This window comes from Sinocyclocheilus anshuiensis, unplaced genomic scaffold (genome assembly GCF_001515605.1).
Source record: "Sinocyclocheilus anshuiensis isolate Anshui unplaced genomic scaffold, SAMN03320099.WGS_v1.1 scaffold200, whole genome shotgun sequence".
Taxonomy (NCBI): Eukaryota; Metazoa; Chordata; class Actinopteri; order Cypriniformes; family Cyprinidae; genus Sinocyclocheilus; species Sinocyclocheilus anshuiensis.
In genome coordinates this window covers 404,663-421,453 of record NW_015558595.1, presented here as the reverse complement: position 1 = coordinate 421,453, position 16,791 = coordinate 404,663, and positions in this window count along the sequence as shown.

The window sequence follows — 16,791 nt, the reverse complement described above, 5'->3', positions numbered from 1 at the left end:
ACAAACACACACACACACACACCCACACACACACACACACACACACACACACACACACACACACACACAGTCTGGTGCACTATCCTTGGGACTCTTCATAGTCGTAATGGTTTTTATACTGTACAAACTGTATTTTCTATCGCCCTACACCAACACTACACCTAAACCTACCCCTCACAGAAAACTTTCTGCTTTTTTACAATCACAAAAAAAAAAATTCTGTATGATTTATAAGCTTTTGTACCCATGGGGACCTCTATTTAGGTCCCCACGGTGACACAAGTCCCCATGAGTTGGTGTGTATTCAGGTTTAAGTCCCCACCAGTATAGAAAAACCTGCACACACACACACACACACTCACACACACTCACACACTCACACACTCACACACACAATACACACAGGCTGATATAACTGGGCAAATATTCTTCAAATATTCTTTTTTTTTTTTTCCAAGTGTTTTATTGTCATGGCTGTACAAATAAAACAGGAAAATATTACATAGTAACATACATATTATTAGGCTTATTACATTTAATATAATGTAAAAAATAAATACGGACATTATTACTTAATAAATTAAATATGAAATAAACATCAATATTAAACATAAATAAACAAATAATTACAAATATATTATGAATACGTACATAGATATTGATATAAATGTATGTGATATAATGTTTCCATAAAACTGATGTAAATATAAATAAACAACATGAAAAAGTATTACTTAATATAAAATACAATTAAATATCACATGACAAAATGAACACAAATAGGCCATAATACTGGAAGATCTCAATGAAAAGGGGGGAATTAAGATGGCATGATGTTTCCCAAGTCTTCATGAAGTAGCTGAGCAGTTTTAATGGTTTCAAGAATAATTTGGCGCGGAGGGATCCATATTAACGTCACAATTGAATTTAATTACTGACATTTAAAGGACACAGTGGCAGCCAATGATTCATTTTGTAGACGTGTGCGCCGTCTAGCGTTGGATGGATGAATGTGACGATGTTATTTACTGATATGCCTGCATTAATTGACTATATGCCAGACCGCAAGTACATTATAATGACTTCAGAGTAACACTAATAAAACGATGACTAATGAATGCATAAGATATTGGTCTAGTTCATTATTGAAAAAAAAAATTATAGTAATTATAAATAAATTAATAAATATGATTCTTACATTTATCGTTAAATGGCTGTTATTGTATCTGCTTGCTGTGAGAATATTGTCAATTATTATTTTTGTTATTATTATTATTTAAAACCTAACAGTAGTAGGACTCATAATTGTAGCTTTGGTAGTACTAGAATTAGTGTATAACTGTCACTAGAGTCTCAGTATGTTGATATTTAAGAAGGTTTGGTTATGAATATAAACTGTGGGAATATTAGTTGCTGGATCAGCTCAATTAGTTTTTTATTGCCAATTTGGCAATAATTTGTCATTTGAAATGAGTGATTACAGCAATCTCACTGAACAGCCCTTGGCGGATCTAGAGCTTCGGTTCATCCTAGAATTGCTTGATTTTCTTTGCCATGGTGAGCAAAATAACATCCATGTCGAGGTCCATGTATATCAAACAACACTAGGTCTGAGTGATGCTCATATACAGTAGTTGTTGATCAGGGAAAACAAGTAGGCTAATATAACATTTTAATATACAACAGATTCAGAGGATGAGGAGGCCCGAGATGACACAGAGGCTCAAAGCAGAAGACCTCGTCCAGACTCCACTGAACACCAGGGCGACAACCATGATTCACCTTCACCATTCAGTACAGAGACACTGAGGATATGAGCGAATACCTGCATACAGTCTATACCGCAGTGGTTATGGTCCTGGGACTGTGGATGTGCTCACTTAGGACCTTTTGATGTATATATGTACCAGCATTAGCAGCATTAAAATTTATTGAACTGCTTTAATTTCATGCTGTTCTAAATGCATGTTGTTCTCTCAGTGACCACTAGATGTCGCTAGAACTGTGTTCTGATTTTGTTTCATTGGGAAGGTGTATCGTTCGTTTCACATTCTTGGCCAGATTGTCCACAATGCCCCGTGTCTTGTTGTCCATTTAGTTTGTGGATATGTTAATGTCATTTATCAGGTTTTAAAAGTAAACTGGTGGATGTCTTTTGAAATTAAATTCCGTTTATCCACAAAATTACCCTTCTGTTTTAGTTTATGCATTTGTCATCAAAATATACATTCACCATGTAATATTATGTAATTCGTTATATCCTTTCCATAGAGTCCATTTCTATTATATCGTACAAGGACAGACAAGGCAATGGCAAACAAATGCCAATGCTAACTCCCATTATGCCACTTTTTTTCTTCTATTTCTATTTTCAAACACATTCTTTTTCCCCATAGATGATTCACATCTAAAGCAATCTATGCACTGTCACACTTGATAGGCTACTGACTGAAAGATATAATTTCAGAACAAAATAGTGAATAGTTAAGGCTAAAATGCAAGTAAGAACATTACGTGACATATCTTATTTTGTAACTTTTTAAAAAATTTTTTATTTGTGATCAAACAGTAGAACATGGCGCTGGCAACGCCACGATTATGGGTTTGATTCCCAGGGAATGTATGAACTAATAAAATGTATGAATGCAATGTAAACCACCATGGATTTATGTGCAGAAGGTGGAGGGGGAAAAAAAGTTATTTGCTGAAAATGTTTATCTACATTACATAAAGATTTGGATTTCAATCCCCCTCTAGTGGCCTTTTTAATATTACAACCTGCACTGAAACCAATGCTGCAATTGCATTACAAAGATATTTATAAAGTATGTGTCCAATCGTCCATGCAGTATGCAGAAATTGCATATTTGCATCAGTTTACTGTAATTAAATTTACCATTAATGCCTCAAGAATAGCTTAAGCAAGATATTTAGTACAGTGAATACTTAGTATTCAACTCTTTAGTAATGTGTGAGTGAATTTACACGTGCCGGTTCAAGAAAAGTGAAAGTGTTGTGTGAACTGTCAAAATGTGTGTGGAGAATGAGAGGGCGCGAAAAAAAGGACAGCTGAAAAACTTGTTTACATGTAGAAAGGTCAGTGACAGCACAAGTCTTCAGACTCACTGTATTAAAACATTAAACAAGCCAAGAATGAAATCCGCTTAATCACCACCCATTTGCCAAGTTTTAGGGCAGAACGTCTAACAAAATCTCTTAAAAACATGTTTATGCAATTATATATTCTAATGTGCATACCTCACGCTTCTCGCAATGCTCGTATCCTTTCATCGGAACCTTTTCTGCACATAAACGCATGCATGTAAAGATGCATTGCTAGATTTTCTTAAGTAGAAAAACATGCCTAGGATGTTGCAATGATACATGGTCTTGCTTGTGTTGCTTTGTGGTTGCTAGGTGACCCCAGAACAAATATCCCACCACCAAGTTGAGATAAATATGGCTCGCTCAATGCAAATCTATAGGATTTTTTGTTTTGTTTTTGTAAGTATGAGCAACAGTAGCAAACACGACTAACTGCATATTATACACTATAGTAAATCATTTAACACATATATATATATATACTATAATTTACTGATAATGTTAAATACACCCAACACTTTGACATTACATCGCAGGAACGGTCTATCTATAGGTGTGCTGACAGGCCGTATCCCATGGCTCCACCTTGAAGTGTTTTTGTTGACTGGATACAGTCCTTAACACTCATTAAAGACTCTCATATCCATAATTAGTAAATATGTGTAGATTAGCCTCTTGCATATAGAAGATGCATTGGATTGTGTTAATTTTAACACTTAATAAAACATATTTGACCTCATTTCCTCTTCTGAGGTATCTAAACAGCTGGAAAACCTAATCTGAGCCCTATATCCCTGCAGGAAAGTGGTGTCTATCAACACATTACTTGTAGATAAGTGGTGCATTTCTCCTCTCCAATGGCTCTCTATCTGTCTTATGGGTCTCTGTGGACAAGTGCACATATTTATCACACCAAAAGTGTCTGGCGTCTTCTTGTGAGAGTTTCCCTGACCTCGATATTACTGTCTTCACTGATTATATTTTAGGTATGATGCTTAATCTTATGCCACATTTGTACCCATGTGATCATACCAATATAGATCTATTGTATATTATTTACAGTATATTGTAAGAGAAGAGCTTTTGTTCTGGTCTAAAAGTAACATAATGGTATAACATTCTTACTGTTATTAATAATAGTAGTAGTAGTAGTAGCAGTAGTAAATATATTAGGCGTAATATTCTAGCTATTATTAAAAATTAAATTGTAGCTATATTTTTCATTAGCCAGTAGTAATTTTCAATAGCTATGTTTTTATTAGCCAATACACTAAAATACGAAAAACTACATTTCACAATGAAGAAAAAAAAGAGTAGTTTTGCACATGACATAGAAAAAAAAAAAAGTCATGTGGTACAACCAACAAAGTCATGTGATGCGATCATCAGTATCCAGAAACGAACAGGAAAAAGAACCATTTGATTTGATGGTTTCACCACATGACATTTATACACTTTGAAACTTTTCTTGAAAATGGCAAAAAAATCTCTCAAAACCATGACACTAACATGAATACAAAGAGTGCACTTCTAAGAACTTGGCATGTCTTTTAAAACAGATTTTTTGAAAGAATTTCCCTTGTCCTAAGAGTTGACACACTTATTTGTCATTGATCATCTAAAAAGGCACTTTAAGGCCAGATGAAGCTGTAAAGTAAAACAGACTTTGCCGACAGTCAAAAGTCTGGCTCTGGAATACTCATCTGGTTAATAGTTTACAGACCGGAGCATTAACTTTTCTGACAGACAGGGGGAGATGTCTGGCTATGGCAGAGGTCCAGACTCACAGCAATGCAGCATGCTGCTCTCTCAGTAATAATTCCACTGCGGACACTACTGTTATCAGTGCTAATGTTGCAACGCGATGATTGTTTTTTCCATCTTGAACTCAGTGAGTCGTGTATCACTTATACAATAACAACAGGAGCGTAGGGCCGGGAAGCACAAGAAAAAATATGTCAAGAATGAAGTAATTGCAATGCGTTCTGGCTTGTTAAATATGACTTTCCATTCAAATGTGAGCAGTTCTCTGGAGTCAGAAGGGTTTGGAGTCAACACTGTGGGCTAGTCATCAGCGATTCATGCACAGAGGGTGGCACGTGGCCACTCGGTTCTGAATGAATGCCCTATGTGTTGAAAAGGTTGGCTGATTTCCATTACAATCTTTGCTTTGTTTACATTATAATGAATCATTAAATTACTCACTGGCCCTATTTCTTTTCTTGTTTGCCTGACACCACATCTTACGCTAAATGTGCATTGTGTGCCCATATAAACACATGGGAAGTCTCAGAGAAGAGAGTTTGTTTTAGCAAAAGTGATTTACTGTCCAAGAACATGTGTATACAGAGTGAGAAAAAAGGAAAAAGAAACAGGAGGTTTCTTCAGGGGTGTGAAAAACTGATATAAAGTGCCTAGCATCCTAACTGACATACATCTAAGTGAATAAAAATAAGTGACTAATTTTGGAACACTACATAAACAGCAGCTGTGTATGGAAGTCTGTTTCCACCTCAGAGTACAAAAGGGAATTGTGAGACAAAGTTGACAAAATTAAGGGTCTAAAGTGTTTCGCTGCTTATGGCCCAAGACAATAGGCTTCAGAATCCCTGCCACCCTACATAGAAAAAGCTGTTTGGAAAATAGATGGATGGAGATAAACATTAGAAAAATATTAGAAATAAAGTAGCACTGTGAGATATAAAGTGACAAGTTGTCAGTTAAAGTTGTAGTTGCAAGAAATGTCACAATTATGTGAAATAAAGTCACAACTGCAAGCCACATTGTGAGTTATAAAGACACAATTCCAAGAAACAAAATACAATTGCAAAATACAGCCACATTGCAATATATAAAACCACTCTAATCTCTCTCTCTCTCTATATATATATAAATACTCATGTGAAGTGTACGGGGAGTGACATGTTTAAGACATGAACAGGAATATACATATATTTCCTATATACATATATCGTCTATTTAGGAATATACACATATTTCCTCATTTTAGTTAAATTGTCTCCACATTACACCAATTAGTTCCTTTGATTTAGCTAAATAATGTAGCTTATTCATTTCCCCATTTTATTTAAATATTGAACTAAATATTGAATTGAATTGAATTGATTAAACTCAATCAACCATGATTGAACTAAAGTGTTCTGACTATGAATTTGTGGCCATGGATATCTTGTTTTTTTCCCTGCCCCATGTCATGTGCGGGGCTCTGTAGAAATGAATGAAATATGCATATAATTTTAATCAACATTTATTATATCTTATTCTTGATTTTTTATAATGCATTCTGGAATTCATCCAACATATATATATGTTGACATTTGGGCCAAAAGAAGGTATTTTAGCATAATGATAATGTTGAGCATACAATATTAGATTTGAAACAGTGCTATTGTCTATAGTTTCTATCCACTGCAAGGGTAAGAGCGGCAGGTCACCACAGGCTGTGCCATTATATAGTTAGTGCTAAACTGGCTGTGAAAGGTTGGATTGGGCCCCCGGGAGCCCTACTGGCTCTATAGGCTGCAGTGCCCAACCGTGCTTACCCAGCATGCCACTGAACACCCACGTCAAGTGCCTCCACAGATTTACAATATGATCAATGGATACGCATACAATGATCTCATCTCTAACTGACATCCCATCACCAATCTCCATCACCCATCACAAATCAAAATGATGAGGAAGAGTTTAAAATCTGCAGTTTGAAATCTTGTAGAGACAAAGGATATTCCCAAGATACTAAAAACAGACCTTAATGTGTCATATGTCTCATATGTGCACTATAACCCGACAGAATTACATACAAACAAGCATTTTTTCTACTGATAGCTATATAAATCATATGAAAGTGCATCTGTAGAGTCAATATCCACTAACATGCTGCATCCATGTACATTAAGGGTCATTAAGTAAGTCATCCAATGCACAAGATGCTGAGGTTGTAAAAGACTAATTATATGATCCGCTGTGCATGTGTTGATGGATCAATCTGCATTTGGAGTACACAAGCTGCGGCATGTTTGTATGATATATGCTGGTAGCCTAAGTGTGTGTTTATTTGTGTGTGTGTGTGTGTGTGTGTGTGTGTGTGTGCATTTCAGTCAAGCAGAGCAGCAAATCATAGTCTTAATGAATTCAGTCATGGTTAGATGAGAGAGATCATACTGTAGACAACTGTTGACAAATGCACCAGACGCTAAAACAGCATTATGTTAACATGGTCTGTTGGTTAATGAACCATTCACAGTGTTAACCCTGTCAACAAAATTACTGATGGAAATGTTTGCTGATGAGGGATTTTGTGATTTCTTTAACAATAATGAAGACAAAATATATGCATTATGATGATGATTAAAGTATTTTAATAACAAAAAAAAAGTACTGCAGGATTAATGATGCATTAATGTTTTTTAGAAGAAAACTGCAGGAGAAAAAATGCAGAAAGAGTTTAAATAATCCAAGTAAAATATGTTGAAGATTCATCTGCTTGAGCTGAAAACAATGAACTAGTAAACTGAACCACTTTTATAGCTAATTTGCTCACTCAAATGTTTCCTAGATGACATTAATCAACTATTTTCACAAAATAAACATAATATTACAACCTACATTTGCACAGACAATACAGTGAACACACAGGTCAACTTGAAGTTACATGGTAATAAGAATATTACTGATATTAGTTGTACTAGCGTATTACTACTGATGTTGCCTTATTATGTATATGAGGGGTTTGCTGTTGTCATTATCATTTGATTTAAAACAAATATTTGATTTGTTTGAAAAGAAAAAAACTAATGGCAATCATCATTTGATTTGAAAATTGTTTATGAAAAAATAAATAAATTAGGCATTAAACAAAAATTAATGCTAATCAAAGCTATAGCTAAGAAGCTACATGTCAACTAAATATTTATTTGTCCTTCTCACATTAAGTGTATTAAATTAAAATATAACATACAAGCATTTATCTCTGTACATTAATGATTTTAATTTGAATGATTTTTAAATGTAAACAAGTATGCAAACAAATGTACATGGTATATTTAAATTCTACAATGCGGTAGTCAGTTTTATGAATAATATACAACAATTTGCAACAGAGAAAAAGACTAAGGGAAAGAGTGAGAGAAAGAGATTTAAAGATTTCCTGCTTTTTTTTTTCCTGATGAATGAAGTCATTTCCTCTTTTCATGAGCAACTCGATAACAGTGTTTCTTATATAGCTCAGAACCTTTTACGGAATTAAAACTGGTAAATGTCTGGGAGACGTAATTAAGTGCCTTTAACAAATTAGCTTGAAATTATCTTTGAAGAGGGATAGTTGACCAAAAAATTTAAATTCTGTCATTCTGCCATCATTTCAATTGTGGTGCATTAAGACTCACATTCAAGATTAAATGTGGACTGAGTATGGGATTATGGAAATTCCATGTCCATGTCCATAGATAATACCACTTTCTTCAGCTCAGGTTTGGACTGGTCACATGTGTTTGTAATCGTGTGTGGTTGATTGGCCAGCCTGTTTTTCCATAATGAACCCATTTCCTGGGATTCTCAAAGTGGCCTCGAACCTTTCATCAGCAAATGAGGTAATGGCACAATGAGGTTTTCCAGTAAAGAACCAAGGCCCCATGTAAATGGATCCATGACCTAGTCCATCTGCTGGCTGCAGTCTTATCTTACCAGGTCTGTACCTGGAACTCTTAAAAGGTGATGCTTAAGGAATACAAATTATATTTACTTGACATTCCAAGTACAAATGTTCAGTCTTTATTATCCAACATCCGAGTTAACAGTTTCCATCCCAAAAATTGATTGAAGTGGTGCTCTATGAGTGTGGATGTTGAGTGTAATAGCACTGTTTGTATCATTCACTTATCTGTGTTCACGGCGTTCCAGAGTATGTGATTACAGAACAATTTCAGCAGGAATGGGACATTACTACTATTTTATCTACTCCATGTATATATGTTAATTTGTCCTGAGCTGTGATACATAGTGGAATGGTTCATGTAAAGCATCATGTGCATGAAATTACTATGAACTTCTAAATACAAGTTGTAAAATTTTTCTCCCCCTATTTATTTCATAAATATGAACTCACTCTTGCCATGCACTAAGTATGGAAAGTGTGCAGACATATTAAACATACGAAGCCTACTGTATCCTATTTGATACACAAATTTCTAAGGTCTCTAAATGATCAACATGATCAAAACGTTGCTGAAAAACAATCATCTACTACGTGCCTTCTGTCATCTGATTGTTTGTTTTTATACTTTTTAGCAAGTAAACAGTCTTTTAGTATCATTCAAAACATGTCCACCTTCAGGTCATGGTGCATCATTGCATGGCATTGCATTATATGTTTTGCACCCCACAATAAAAACTACAGAGCTTTAATCATAAAACTAAGCATTTTAATATCATCTTACCAAGACATAATTAAGTGTGAGAGTGACAACTGATATTCATATACATTTTATGTAAGTAGTCTGCTATACAGTTATTGAAATTTCATTGAAAAAAATAAAATTGTACAATTTGTTTTTCAGTACAATTTTATTTTTTTTTTAAACAAAAGGAGATATTTAGCAGAATGTTCACTTTCCAAACACTGAAAGTGGATTGTGACCAATGGTCAAGCTTCAAAAAGCAACTTTATTTATTTATTTATTTATATTCATTTTTCCTGCTGTAGCTCTAAAATTTAATTTGTACTTGCACACATTCAGACTTGTCATGTGTAGACAAAAGACAAAAGTCAAGTATTATTAGTTTGATTAGTTTTCGGGTATCTTGTAACTATGTAATAAATTTAAATATGCACAAACGAAATTTGAGTGCCCCAGTGGAAGCCCTGATTTTGTGAATGATTACTTACATTTTGGTATTTAAGGCTATCATATGGCTTCAAACTTCAAATATAGTGCAAAAAGTTGTATGGACTACTAGATTTTAGACTTTTTCTTTTTTTGGAGCTCGAAATCCTCCCTTGTTGATTGGGTCTCAATGAAATTGTAGTGTTTTTTACTTATGGAGTATGAACTCCGTATTCTCCTATCATATGAGCAATACAAGTCTGATGTATCAAATATGATACTCAACAAAAACCCATTTATTTATTTAATTAATTAATAAATCTATTTTATATAAAGGTTCAATAAACGGTTCAATATCATATATATCATATACATTTCTAACTATTATTTCATATATCAGGCTTCTCTTGCAATGCAAGTCTAGGAGATTTTGTTTTTGCTCATTTTATTGTTGTTGAGAAAAAATTCACAACAACACATGACTGATTAGAAATGGTACAGCTCGAATCTCTTCAAAAAATATAAAATTTGAGGTCTCATCATTCATGTCTATATCACAAACTTTACAGATTAATGGATGAGCTGTTCTCCAATGTTTAATATTAAGGGTTAGGGCTTTGTTAAAATTACTAATTGGACTCCTAATAATGCATATTTATCTTTCAGTGTATGCTACATTTTGTCATTGTGTACATATTCAATCAAGATTCATTTATAATATACAATTATTTATTTAAACAAAGACAAACTTATACTGGTGCTGGAATGTTGCTGCTTATTTAATTTAAATGCACATTTTGCAGGGTTTTTTTCAAATCTGGAATGCGTGTTGTTAACCTTGTCCATAAAAAATTCAATCCATCAACTGAGGTTAACATGCATCCTTCTTCAGTAAATTAAACGTAATTGAATTGCACTGTGTGGATGACAGGCCCCGCTCAGATCCAGATTTACATGATGATTGGTCATGCCTGTCTGCAATGACCTCTGGCCCCGGGAAGCATATAAAACAGCAGGATGTTTGGACAGGGCGGATTCATAACAGCTTGCCGAATGTTTAGCCAATACTCTTTCATTCTGCCCAACCAGACTAATCAGAGAAATGTGGTGTTGTCCCACGTTAATTTACTCAGTATGCAAAGGAATAATGCATGCCGCCCTATTCTTAATTGTAAAAACAAAGTCTTGAGTTGAGTGCATTGTTATTGATTGTGCTGTCTTAGCGGATCTTTCTCTAGGGTGGAGGAAATTTATAGCTGTAATACAATTCAATTTTCAGATGAGGCTATCATATTATTAGTTAAATGTTAGAGCACTTTCACTGACTTCCTGAAGTCAGATTTTCTTTAGGGAGTGTTTAATGAATAATGGTAGAGGAAACTGAAACCATAATGACTCAGAGAGTGGAAAATAAGTCTAAAATGTTTGTAAGCAGAGCATCTGAAAACATTGTCCAGGGGCAGAATTTGCTGAGCAGCTACTGGTAAAATTAGCATCATAGAGCCCTGCATGACAATCTGAAATAACATGCTACTGATTATACGGTAGAAAATGCTTTTGCCAGGTTTGAGAATACTTATATCATTAATGCAAAGTTATAGAATGCATACATGTAACTAACATGTTTTAATATTTTTTTCCATCTTTTGACATTATTCAATAACTCAATATTTTTGAATTTGATCTAAATTTATTGTCAAAGTAACCATGATTGTGGTTTACCATTTAAACCAAGAATAAAATTGGTTCAATTTAGTTTGAAAATAATTAGTATTCTTAAAAATATTCAAATAAATTAATATACTAAATAATTAAGTATCAGTATAAAAGTATTCTTATCAAAAGTGCTGAAGGAAGAAACATTTAATATATGAAAAATACCACACAGTGACACATTTTAAGTGACATTCAAACAAATGACTGAAACAATTCATTAATTGCAGTGAACTAATCGCAGAAATTAATCTCGATCAACATCTTGGCTAATGAGATTTAAATGAAATTATCTCCATCTAAGTGCTTTTAAATTTGAGTTGTGACACAAGGAGTACAAAAACGGACCTAATGTCATGATCTATTGCACATTACAATCATCACAGCATTCATTGGTTATTGTATTCTGAATAAACAAACAAACAAATACATGGATGGATGGATATGAAATACTTCTAAAATTAAAGTAAAAATTATTCTATTTTGTGAAAAAGTGTAGTGTGCTATGAGAGATCCTTTGCTTGGGACAACGGTCAGTTATACAGTTTAGCTTCATTATTCAAAAACATTTGTCCATAGAATGTCACAAATTACACTGAATCAGATCACAGTGATCACATTGCTTAATCAGAATCAAGCATTTCATCTGTACGTCTGTCTGTGCGTTTCCCAGTCAAATGAATGCACAGCTGGACTAGGTGAACTTCAGGCCACCGTACATTGCTGCCTTGACCTGGTTGTCCCTCAGGAGAACAAGAAGCAGCAGTCATCCTGCCCTGGTTTCTTAACCACAGGTGACTGAGCTTGGTAGGTGTCAAGGGGACGCTGGGACAGGTTTTAGTAGCTATCTGGGGGATAGTTTGGGTGTAGGAAGTTTCATTAAGGTCAAAAAGGTGGCTGCATGAATACAGAATGTGGGTTCTAAGGTATATCAATTATTCCACAAGGGACGGTTCTACCTCCTTCAGAGCCACACAAGGTCCCAAGGATTGAATAATGTCACATCATGCATCTGCATTCAGTGGCTGGAGAGGTAACTGATATGCGTTGTCCTTTGACCTCAACAGAAAGGCCAACATTCGTCACGCAGGACTGGGCTTCTGGAACATCTGTCAGAAGGGGTCGGTGCTCCCATCCATGATGAATAGATGCTAATAGAACCTGACTCAAGAGCCATGAGACGGCTTGACCCTTAGTATGCCTACATATCAGAATTTACTGTGAATGCCAAAGAGCCTCTCACATGTTGTGAATTCTTAGTAAAATAGAATTTCAACTGTGTTTTGAGACGTGATTTTGACTTTCAGTCAGCTTTGGTAACGATGTGGTAGTTTCTGTGTCTTAATTGGTTTTCTTTCACAATCTGCTGATTCATGCACTGTGGATTTCAGACTTTGTGATGTGATGGCAATGATGCTCATTTGGGTGGTGAGAGTTCGAATTCGGCCTTATGCAGGAGTTAAATAGGGATTTTGGAGGTAGATGGATGGTGTTGGTGGCCAATACCGATATGGAGCCAACATCCCAAAAAGCACTCCCAAAATAATGTTTAAACCCTTTCATGGCAGTACTATAGCTATATTTGCAAGAAATGAGAAACAAATCACCTGGTTCACTGTAAAGGTTTTGTTTGCTTAAGCTGGACTGAAAGATCTATTAGAAATCAAAGTTGAATCAGATGTTTGAAGTTCAATTCACTGATCATAGCAGTTCTCGAGTCAGAACTACAAAACTACAGTATGACTTCAGAAGACTATAATAGATAATATACAGTATATTCATAATATTATATTTTTTCAGCCTTTCATGTAATTTTGTTTAGCTTTACAGCTATAGTTGCTACCAATTTTTAATGTATTAATTGTATTGAAGTTCTTCAAAATATTAATTATTTTTGCTCTCGGTCAAAATAAAGCCGTGGAATGGTATGAGCATGAGTAAATAAAAGTGAACTGTTAATTTAATTTAATCAGTCCCTGTTTTTAATTTTTTTAAATAACAGAATGGAGCACATTTGGTTGCATTTCGCTTGATTAGTTTCATACCATATCTGTTCTGACACTGCCAATTGAAATCTATTCGTTACTGTGAACAAGAGTAGGCTACTCAGTTGACCAGATGAGTATTCTTTATTACCTTATTTCCCTTGAGGTCGAGAAGGTCACCTTTGAGACTGCCACTCCAGTTGAGACGGACAGCTGACCTATGACCTTTCCAAAAGCTCAATAGGAGAATCCTGACCATTCACAGCAGTCAACACTGATGTGATTTTCTAAAAGAGAAAGACCACAGGACAAGATCTATTGACACCAGCTGCATAGATGGAGGAATTGAGTATCGAGCCACTTCAAAAAGATGACCACAATTGCACTCAATAAGAAGTTTTCCATTAACACAAGCAAATTAAAATCCCTCTGGTGTGTCTTTGTGAGCTCTTCAAGATACTAGAAGTGACCTGCAATGGCAATTATATTAAAACACTGTACTTGTAAAAAGTGAAGTCACCACAGTGTCCCCAAGAGATTACATTGGTAATCTTATCCAATGTCTGTTCAGCAGTCGCTGTAGTCTTGCCAAGTTGGACAAATTCTTGGATCAACATATTTTGCCAATGCCCTTACCTTAACAAACATCTGTTATTATTTCTTAGAGAGGAAAAGACAGAAGAAAGAAAGAAAGAAAGGAGAAAAATTCACTGCTTATTAATTTGTGGAAAATGGTTGTCCATCAAATCAGTAAATGATATCATAGATAGGACCTTCAAAGACCCTTATGACGGTGTCAAGGGCAAAATGTCTCTTGAATATTGGCAACTCCCCAAAACTTATATTTATGTTTTATATTAAATTATATTTAGTATTTATATTTCTGAATTAATAGTCCATGGAATTTGTAAAAAATAATAACTAGAAAAACTGTTTTTGAAAAAAAATGATATTCAATGTATGAAGGTGCGGTCACATTAACTGAAAAATCCTATTATTTCAATAGAAATCCACACAATCAGGAATTTTGTGTGAGGGCGAAAGATTTTCCAACATGGATTTGGCAAATTTTGCAACAAATCTGCCATGATGATTAACAGAAAACTCCTTGATTTGAAAATGACTGTGTGAGCTGTGATTTATACATCGCTACGCTATGCTACAAGATTTTTCATCTAATATACTGTGGGCAGTATTATATGTCATTGACCTAAGAATGTAGCTGAAGCCTCAACATTCAAATCTGACTGTTTGACAGGAATGTTGTTTCAAGACCCAAAGCAATGTGAATCCAAGAACATATCCTGCTTGGCAAATCACAACTGAATGGATTAAAAGGAGTAATTTTGATGGATGAATCCTTGAAGGGAATGTTGAACCTGGTGCACCATGTTCCTAACAGGTCTAATTTATCACGCTTGTTTCAGAACTATCTACATTGAGGGAGGTCTGTGACCATCACCAGAATGTACAGAAACTAAGCCGTGACCCTTTCAAGAAAGGTCAAGCAGGTTGGTGAAAACCTGAGTCTGAGGGTAGCCCTCAACAGCGTTGTTTTTTTTTTTACGGTCTAAAAATCACTTTCTCTGTCTCAACCTTCTGTGTCCACATACACTAAGTAACACACATTCTTTCTAAGGTGTTGGCTTGGTATGTTCATCAGTTTTCACTTGCTGTAGGTTCCACCTGTCTACCAGCGAGTCAAACAATACCGTGTCGATGGACCGTCCCCTCTTTTTTCTGTCCCGTCTGATTTCCTTTCAGGTGAGTTTGTTGGATCTGGTCCAAGAGACACTCAGAGGGCAGACAGACCACGAAGAAGGTGATTGTTTACAGGTGTTCTGGAGGCACCAGGGCAAAGAGCATGTTCTGGAGTATATCACATTGATTAGTACATGGTGCTGTGCTATGTAAAGTTATATACCTCCAAATCATCCTCAAGCACATGTTCAGATACAGTGAGTTTAAATTAGGGACAAAAGAAAATTGGTAATTGGTCAAGTTCACCATTATCTGTATTTACTCACACGTACTTTCTTTAGTGGAACCTAAAAGTATTTTGATGAATGCCCATGCAGCTTTTCCATATAATGCAAGTGGTCACAAAGTGAGTAGGCGCTTTCAAGCTCCAATACGGAAAACATTTCAGAGTGTTACTCACAAAACTTTCATATGACTTGAATAAATCTGGAATATACTGCATGGACAAGTTGTATGATGCTTTTCATTCAGTTTATGAACAAAATAAATAAAAGAATAAAGTAAACATTTTCTTTTGGTTTCCACTGAAGAAAAAAATCATAGGGGTTTTGGAACGTCATGGCTGAGGGTGAGTAAATGATGACAAAATTTCTATTTGTGGGTGAACTATTCCTTTAGTGATGTTACGTCTCCCTAATTATCTGGCGTCTAGAATGCAAATGTGAATCTGTATACATGAAATCTCTCTTTTTATATGAATTGCATAATGATCCATGTCCAATAAAGATTCAAAACTCGTTAATTTGTTGACAGGAAGAGAGAGACACTCGTTCTTCTCTGTCACTCACTCCAGTGGATCTTCGTGTTCCTAATTTGCATAACTCTTTTAGCAGATAATTATATCTATCTTGTGATGTCTCACAGATTTGTGTCTGCTGTGAATGGGGCTCCTTTAGTGCTGGTGAGCGAGGGGAAGAGGGAAAGTGCCAAATCCTATAAAAAAAAATGAAGGGAGACTATTGTCCCCTACATGACCACATGTTGTCAAGTATGTTGCGTTGTGTTATGTAGGTCTTCAGAATATGTCTCACTTTTGTCTCTCTTACTCATGGCTCTGAGCAGTTCTGTCAAAGACTAAACATTTAACAGACATTTTTGTTTGCCGTTCTTAGAGCCTATAGGGCTGTAAAAGAGGCAAGTGTGATATGTCATAAATGTGATATGTTACCTAAATCAGTGACATCTGCCAGAATACAAACATTTTCTGAATGCTTTAACAGAACAAAACAAAACAAAACAAAACAAAACAAAAAACAAAACACAAAACAAAACACAAAACAAAACACAAAACAAAACAAAACAAAACAAAAAAACAAAACACAAAACAAAACAAAACAAAACAAAACAAAACAAAACAAAACAAAACAAAACAAAACAAAACA